Here is a 9,745-nt window from a genome sequence, read left to right as displayed (position 1 = left end):
AAGGAATTGGTTCTCGTTTGTTGTATTTTACAGGCAATTTTGTCAGGGCTGTAAAACTAATTATGTACTCTGATCAGTGTGGACGCCAGAACAGAAACACGAAATTTGCTGTACTATGCCAATACGCTGTAAGCAGCTCAGAGTTCTGTGTGAAGGAAATAGACCATAAATTTTTAGTTAGTGGACACTCCTACTTGCCCTATGATCAAGATTTTGGCTTGCTTCAGAAACGAAAAAAGTATTTTCCAAACACTGGAATGATGTGGTAGTGTTTGCCAAAAAAATGAGTTTTTTTCAAGGTAATCAATATGAATGCAGAAAACAAATCGAAAGAAACATCACGAGTCAAAAAACGTTTTGTGGCAATTGTAAAATACAATGGTTGAACTACAGCGGCTGCAGTTCAAAGCAACCAACAGATTCAGAATATGGTATAAATACTCAAATCAAAGCCAAGTGCCATTTCAGGGAATTGATGTAGCCAAACAAACACCCACATGCATCATCAGTCTCGAACTGCTTTATCCTAATAGACACATAATTACAGAGGCAAAAAAAGGAGGATCTGCTCAGTTTGCTTCTGTATGTACCCCCGCTTCCTCAAGATTTCTACAAAAATTAAAAGGTGTCTTCAAATGCATTGCCTGTGGATGATTTTGAAATGCAACATAGTGCTTAAGATTGTAGAAACCAATGTAAAATGTTACATGTAATCCATACATTGTATAATAATAATAATAAACCCTGTGGAGGCCCGGGAAAAGAATAGGCCGCCGGTATGTTCTGACAGTCGTAAAAGGTGACGAAAAGAACAAACCACTAATAGGGCTAACCCCCCTTTTAGTGTGATTAGTTGGTTCAGGACAGAATTAAATAAGCCTCAGACAAGCGCCATCATGGTCGGGGATGACGTTTGAACCCAAAATGGTAATGACACTGCTAGCCAACTGGAAAATGATTTAAATCCAAATAGAGGTGTTTTGCAGGATATGCTTCCTGCAACCACACTAGAAGGAAAACAGAGACAGAGGATGAGATGGTCAGATGAAGTTAATCAACACCTCATGTTCTGTTATTACCAAGCAACAAACCTAGGAACAAACACAACTGGATACAGATCACAAGTATTCACAACATTTATTATCAGATACCCAGAATTAAAATTTTTAACAGAACAATGACTAGCTGATCAGATCCGTGTAATAATCAAAAGTAACAGGATACCCCAGTCAGAATTGGAAAACATCAAACAACAAGTACAACAAATACTGGAACAAAAAATGTGCAATCAGAAGAAGAAGAAGAAAATACAGTAATGGACTCAAACATCCCAGAGCAAACAAACAAAGACAAACACGCTCAATTAAACAATCAGAGGAAAACGAAATCTTAAGACAGCCTCCAGAACAAGCACAAATGGAACTCGAAGTGACACACATGTTAGATATAGAAGAAAAATTTCAGCTGACATATATAGAGTACAAAGACACAAATACAGACATTAGACCATTCTTGCATAGACCACCAAATAACCCACAAGTCGAAACAACAATAACAACTATCAACACAATCATAAACAACAAAATAAATGAAAATACAACTATGGAAGAGTTACAACTGGTTTATATAGGACCACTCACTACACTAAATATACAAACTAGGCAGAGGTCAGAACAAACCAACACACAGAAGAAACCCACAAAACCAGCATGGCAACACAGGCTACAGATCAGAATAGAAAAACTGAGAAAAGGCATCGGATAGCTAACACAATATATAAGAAATGAAATGTCAGAAAAAAAAAAAAAACGAAAAAGGTTGGGTAAAATCTCACAATATGAAGCGATAGAGCAATTAGATGAAAAGAAGCAGAAATTACAAGCATTGGCCAAACGACTTAGAAGATACAAAAGAAGTGAAAATAGAAGGAAAGAAAACCAAACATTCAACACAAACCAGAAGAAATTTTGCCAGACGATAGATAACACACACATTAAAATAGACAATCCACCAACCATAACAGACATGGAACACTTCTAGAGCAACATATGGTCAAACCCGGTACAACATAACAGGCATGCATGGTGGATACAAGCAGAAACAGATACATACAAGATGATACCACAAATGCCTGAAGTGATAATTTTGCAACATGAAATCACCCAAGCAATTAATTCTACTCACAATTGGAAAGGCCCTGAAAAAGATAAAATAGCAATATTCTGGCTAAAGAAGTTCACCTCAACACATTCACATCTAACTAAATTATTTAACAGTTACATTGCAGACCCATACACATTCCCTGGCATTTTTACACATGGTATAACTTATCTGAAACCTAAAGATCAAGCAGACACAGCAAACCCAGCTAAATATCGCCCCATTACATGCCTACCAACAATATACAAAATTTTAACTTTAGTCATTACACAGAAATTAATGACACATACAACACAGAACAAAATTATAAATGAAGAACAAAAAGGCTGTTGCAAAGGAGCACAAGGATGCAAAGAGCAACTGATAATAGATGCAGAGGTGACATATCAAGCTAAAACTAAACTAAGGTCACTTCACTACGCATACATTGATTACCAAAAAGCTTTTGATAGTGTACCCCACTCATGGTTACTACAAATATTGGAAATACACAAAGTAGATCCTAAATTGATACAGTTCCTAAACATAGTAATGAAAAACTGGAAAACCACACTTAATATCCAAACAAATTCAAATAATATCACATCACAGCCAATACAGATTAAGCGTGGAATATACCAAGGAGACTCATTAAGTTCTGTCTGGTTCTGCCTTGCTCTGAACCCACTATCCAACATGCTAAATAATACAAATTACGGATACAATATTACTGGAACATACCAACTCAAAATCACACATTTGCTATACATGGATGACCTAAAACTATTGGCAGCAACAAATCAACTACTCAACCAATTACTAAAGATAACAGAAGTACTCAGCAATGATGTAAATATGGCTTTTGGAACAGACAAATGTAAGAAAAATAGCATAGTCAAGGGAAAACACACTAAACAGGAAGATTACATATTGGATAACCACAGCGACTGCATAGAAGCGATGGAAAAATCAGATGCCTATAAATATCTAGGATACAGACAAAAAATAGGAATAGATAATACAAATATTAAAGAAGCACTAAAAGAAAAATATAGATGAAGACTAACAAAAATACTGAAAACAGAATTGACAGCAAGAAACAAGACAAAAGCTATAAATATTTATGTTATACCAATATTGCCCTACTCATTTGGAGTAGTGAAATGGAGTAAAGCAGACCTAGAAGCACTCAATACACTTACACAATCACAATGCCACAAATATAGAATACATCACATACATTCAGCAACTGAAAGATTCACATTAAGCAGAAAGGAAGGAGGAAGGGGATTTATCGACATAAAAAATCTACATTATGGACAGGTAGACAATTTAAGAAAATTCTTTCTAGAACGAGTAGAAACTAGCAAAATACACAAAGCAATCACTCATATAAGTACATCGGCTACACCACTGCAATTTCATAACCACTTCTACAACCCTTTCGACCACATAACATCAACAGATATGAAGAAAGTAAATTGGAAAAAGAAAACACTACATGGCAAGCACCCGTATCATCTAACACAGCCACACATCGATCAAGACGCATCCAACACATGGCTAAGAAAAGGCAATATATACAGTGAGATGGAAGGATTCATGATTGCAATACAGGATCAAACAATAAACACCATATATTACAGCAAGCATACTATTAAAGATCTCAATACCACAACAAATAAATGCAGACTTTGCAAACAACAAATAAAAACAGTAGATCACATCACAAGCTTGTGTACAATACTAGCAAATTCAGAATACCCCAGAAGACATGACAATGTAGCAAAAATAATACATCAGCAGCTTGCCTTACAACATAAGCTTATAAAACAATACATTCCCACTTACAAGTATGCACCACAAAATGTACTGGAGAATGATCAATACAAATTATACTGGAACAGAACCATTATAACAGATAAAACAACACCACATAACAAACCTGACATCATACTCACCAATAAAAATAAGAAATTAACACAACTAATCAAAATATCCATACACAATACAACAAATATACAATAGAAAACAGGAGAAAAAATTGAAAAATACATCCAACTAGCTGAAAAGTCAAGGACATGTGGCATCAGGATAAAGTTGTTATTATACCAATTATACTATCAACTACAGGAGTCATACCACACAATATCCATCAGTACATCAATGCAATACAGCTACATCCAAACTTATATATACAACTACAGAAATCCATAATTATTGATACATGTTCATTTACCCGAAAGTTCCTAAGTGCAATATAACATACATACAGTTAAAAGGAAGTCACACTTGATCAAGGTCCGCGTCACTTTCCATTGTTGACCAGACATAACGTCTGAGAAAAGAAAGAATAATAATAATGTATGCTATCATCACACACAATCTATGATGGACTGTCTACAATTAACACCACGAATAATCAGCGTACTAATGGACCTCTCACTGAGAATGTTCAACTACTCTGAGGGAAAATGAAATAAGCCACAACAAAACTGCTAATAGTCTACTATATAATTCATGTTTGTAATGTATCTATGTCAGAATATTGTTCAATAAAACCACATTTACATCGTATACATGTTAAAAGGCTGCAATGCATTATGGAAAAACATTCTTTGTGAGCTCTTATTATTAGGCCTGTTTCCTCCAAATTGACTTCCCTGGGTTAGTGCCTCATATGATGGAAGATCATTTATACATAGCAAGGACAAAAATGTATGCATTATCAATCCCTATGGTACTCCAGTAGATATTATTCACATTCTTTAGATCCTGTTTTGTTGTGTACAAGACCTGGGTTTCTTAAGACAACACACTGTATAATTTTAACTAGACAGAGTGTAAACCAGTTATTAGCAATATCTTTGATACGATAACATTTTAGCTTCTACAGAATACTGTTAATTGCACAGTCAAATGAATTTGATAGGTCACTGCAAATACCATTTGGAAAATTCTGTCACTTTAATTTTGAGTAATTTGATTTGTGGATTAAAAAGTAGTGCATTCTTTTGAAATCCAAATACAGTCTGTGTATCTCAAGGTGAGAGGTGTGTGATATCATTTTTTCCCAGTATCTCTAAGGAGAAGGTAAGTGCTGAGATTGATCAGTAATTATTAATGTTCATCCCACTACCTTGCTTATGAAGAGGTCTGACAACAGCATATGTCAGTCCATCTGGTAATATCCCTTGTAATAGTGATATACTGCACATTTGCTGAAAACATTGCATTTAGATGAAAACCAATATTTTAGTACTCTACTCTATACGTTATCAAGTCCGTGAGAGTTTTTGGTTTGGAGTTAATGACATTCTTAATTTCTTTGTCTGAGCATGGAATAATTGTAAATCACCTTATGTATGTGGCACTGCTTCTTGCATGTATTCTATTGCTTTGTCCCTTGAAATGTCCATGGCAGCTTCTGAGCTACTTGAAGGAAATGATTAATAAATATGTTTACTAGGTGGCTGCTATCATTTATTATGTGGCTGTTTTCTTTAATAACAGTCCTCAAATTCCTTAATTGATTTCCCAGTTTCTCTTTCAGTGGTGGACAATAGAGATTAAATATTATTGATGGTAGTTTTGCTTTTTGAATCATTTTTACTAAAACATTGTAAAGCATTATCTGAAAAAAGCTGCACAAATATTTTCAGGTCTTAATAAATGTACAGAAAGACAAAATATGAAAAACAAGTGCTGTGTACTGCAGTCCTACAATTACAATTCCCAAAAATCACAGTAAGAATCAGTCAACTTGTTCAAATATAATTTGTAGGATATATGAAGCGGAGCTCTCACATAGGCTCAAGCTGGCAGACTAGGGTTCATTGTCACAGTACTAGGAAAATGAAGTTGGTATACAAAGGAGACTGTTTTCACTGGGCCAATCCCACCTGGAATATCCAATAGGAAATAGGAGCAATACAGAAAGTTGCAAGTATACAATGAAGGTCCATACGAATGGCCACACATTTGTTTGGCTCACTGGAGGGTGTCATGGTCTGTGGCCACGGCAACTACGTCTCCTGTCCTTGTAAAACTAGACCTGTAACTAAGTCTTTACATGACTTTTCTTGTTTGTAAACTGTTTGAAGAGGCAGAGAAAGTGTATGAGGATATTGAAAGGGTAATAAAGTATGTAAACGATATGAAAAGCTAATAGTCATGGGAGACTGGAATGCAGTTGTAAGGGAAGGAGTAGAAGAAAAAGTTACAGGTGGCTATGGACTTGGGAAAAGGAATGAGAGAGGAGAAAGACTAATTGAGTTCTGTAACAAGTTTCAGCTAATAATAGTGAATATTCTGTTAAAGAATCCCAAGAGGAGGAGGCATACTTGGAAAAGGTGGGGTGATATGGGAAGATTTCAGTTAGATTACATCACATAGGATGGAGATTCCAAAATCAGATACTGAATTGTAAGGTGTACCCAGGAGCAGATATAGACTCAGATGACAATATAGTTGTGATCAAGAGCAGGTTGAAGTTTAAGACTTTAGTCAGGAAGAACCAATACGCAAAGAAGTGGGATATGGAAGTACTAAGCAATGAAGAGATACCGTTGAAGATCTCTAAGGCTATAGATACAGCAATAAGGAATAGCTCAGTAGCCAGTTCAGTTGAAGAGGAATTGACATTTCTAAAAAGGTCCATCACAGAATTTGGGAAGGAAAACTTAGGTACAAAGTAAGTAACTGCAATAAAACCATGGGTAAAAGAAGAAATACTTCAATTGGTCGACGAAAGGAGGAGGTACAAAAATGTTCCAGGAAACGCAAGAATAGAGAAATACAAGTCGCTGAGGTGTGAAATAAATACGAAGTGCAGGGAAGCTAAGGTGAAATGGCTGCAGGAAAAATCTGAAGAGATCAAAAAAGAAATTATTGTCAGGACAGACTCATCATACAACGTTTGGTAACATTAAGAGGGTGATAACATTAAGAGTGTAATGGGAATTCCACTCTTAAATGAAGAGGAGATGGCGGATAGGTGGAAAGAATGCATTGAAAGTCTCTATGAGGAGGAAGATTTGTCTGATGTGATAGAAGAAGAAACAGGAGTCAGTTTAAAAGAGATAGGGGATCCAGTACTAGAATTTGAATTTAACAGAGATTTTGAGGACTTAAGATCAAATAAAGCAGTAGGGATAGGTAACATTCTATCAGAATTTCTAGATTCATTGAGGGAAGTGACAACAAAACGACTATTCACATTGGTGTGTAGAATGTATAACTCTGACAGTATACCACCTAACTTTCGGAAAAGCATCATCCACACAATTCCCAGGACGTCAAGAGCTGACCAGTGCAATAATTACCACACAATTAGTTTAACAGCGCATGCATCCAAGTTGCTGACAAGAAGAATGGAAAAGAAAATTGAGGATGCGCTAGATGATGATCAGTTTGGCTTTAGGAAAGGTAAAGTCACGAGAGAGGCAATTCTGACATTGCGGTTAATAATGGAAGCAAGACTAAAGAAAAATCAAGACACATTCATAGGATTTGTCAACTTGGAAAAAGCCTTTGATGATGTAAAATGGTGCAAGATGTTTGAAATTCTGAGAGAAGTAGGGGTAAGCTATAGGGAGAGACAGGTCATACACAATATGTACAACTGCCAAGAGGGAATAATAAGAGTGGAGCACCTAGAATGAAGTGCTCATATTAAAAAGGGTGTAAGACCAGGATGAAGGATGTAGCCTTTCACCCCTACTGTTCAATCTGTATGTTGAGGAAGCAGTGATGGAAATAAAAGAAAGGTAGACTGGAACCTCCGCCAGTATCAGCCGCACAGTCCATGACTGCAGTGCCTTGGACTGCTTGGCTACTCCCATGCAGCCAAAATCGAAGAAAGATGAAGGTAATAAGAAGTAGTGGAAATGAGAACAACAAGAAACTTAACATCAGGATTGATGGTCATGAAGTAGATGAGGTTAACTGCTACCTAGGCAGTAAAATAACCAATGATGGATGGAGCAACAAGGACATCAAAAGCAGGCTAGCAATGGAAAAAAGGGCACTCCTGGCCAAGAGACATCTACTAAAATGAAATATCAGCCTTTGAGGAAGAAATTTCTGAGATTGTATGTCTGGAGTACAGCACTGTATGGTAGTGAAACATGGACTGTGGGAAAACTGGAACAGAAGAGAATTGAATCATTTGAGATATGGTGCTACACACGAATATTGAAAATTAAGTGGACTGATAAGGGAAGGAATGAGGAGGTTCTGCGCAAAATCGACAACTGACGGGGTGGGGTGGGGAACCTATACTACCATGATGTATCCGCTATCCTCACAAAAGTGATCCAAGGATGAATAAACCAATCACCACCAATCCACCCCTCACATATCCGGTACTGAGGTACTCATGGCAGCCCGTCTTCTTTTCTATTAGTCTTTACACTTACCTTGGTTTGCTAACTGCACCCGTGGTCTTGTATTTCGAAATGTCTCTTAATGCTCATGGGGATTAATGAGGTTGTTAATAAAAGTTAATGAAAAATGCATAAATATCGCAAAAATATATTTTGAGTGTTAAATATTGTGGGATGTAAGTTACATACTGTAACATCCAATAACGTATTTCAAATTTCGACACCATAATTATCTTTCATCTACACATAACGCTTTTTAATAAAAAGAGAACAAGAACAGAATCAAATCTGAAGTATATCTGCTGCATCTTGGATGCCAGCGCTGTTTCTAGGCATACATATGTTGTGATTACAAGTGTTTCATTATTAAAGTAAAGAAAGGAAAAAAAAATTCTATGATTTTTCTCTTTCATCACTGTCAGTGGGAGTAATGTTTTCAACATACATCCACATAGAATTTTCTAACCATACAGAAGTCTGTATAACAAAGTAAGATACCTGAATAAACAATTACTTGGTTCATCATCCAGTTAGCTGAGTTTTTTCATACCATCACTTCATCATAGTTGGACTAATCTTTACCACTTTCTGTATTAGATGCACAAGTCTACACACAAGCCCAAATGCAACACAAGTTAATAATCTCAACTAATACAGTTACATTCTAACTGAAAGCTGTGGTGTGCTGCTGACAGTAATTTGGTTTCACAGTGCAAGTCTTAACATCCACTTTACACATTGTTTTTGGAACTGACAATCCCATTCTTGATGCACTCTAAAAGACAAATCCAAAAATTTCTGACATTTAAGTTTACATATTTTTCAGAGAAAGTCAATATAAAACATTTGCTGACAAGCAACACCCATAAACAATAAATGTGAAAGTGTTTTATTTTTCTTTTCTACCACCATTTAGGCTCTTTCTATAAAAAATGAAATAATAAACAGTAAAATACCAGACAACTGAAGTGATCAGCAGAAGAATTCCTAACCCACCAGAGCACATGTTGAGTAATTTTATGTTATATACACAGTAAAATAAAAAACAAGCAAGTTAAAAAAAAAACTTAACTGCAGTAATACAAAAAAATTGTACAGAAGACAGTCCTTACTAATCATTCATCTGTAATTTAGTTGTTACAGGTCTGAGGAATTTGTACATACAATGGTAAACATGGCCACACTAATCCTTCCTGAATTGAAGGTTAGCACTTTCTTCC

This window comes from Schistocerca gregaria, chromosome 5 (genome assembly GCF_023897955.1).
Source record: "Schistocerca gregaria isolate iqSchGreg1 chromosome 5, iqSchGreg1.2, whole genome shotgun sequence".
In the NCBI taxonomy this organism is placed as follows: Eukaryota; Metazoa; Arthropoda; class Insecta; order Orthoptera; family Acrididae; genus Schistocerca; species Schistocerca gregaria.
Note: the sequence above shows the minus strand (reverse complement) of the source record.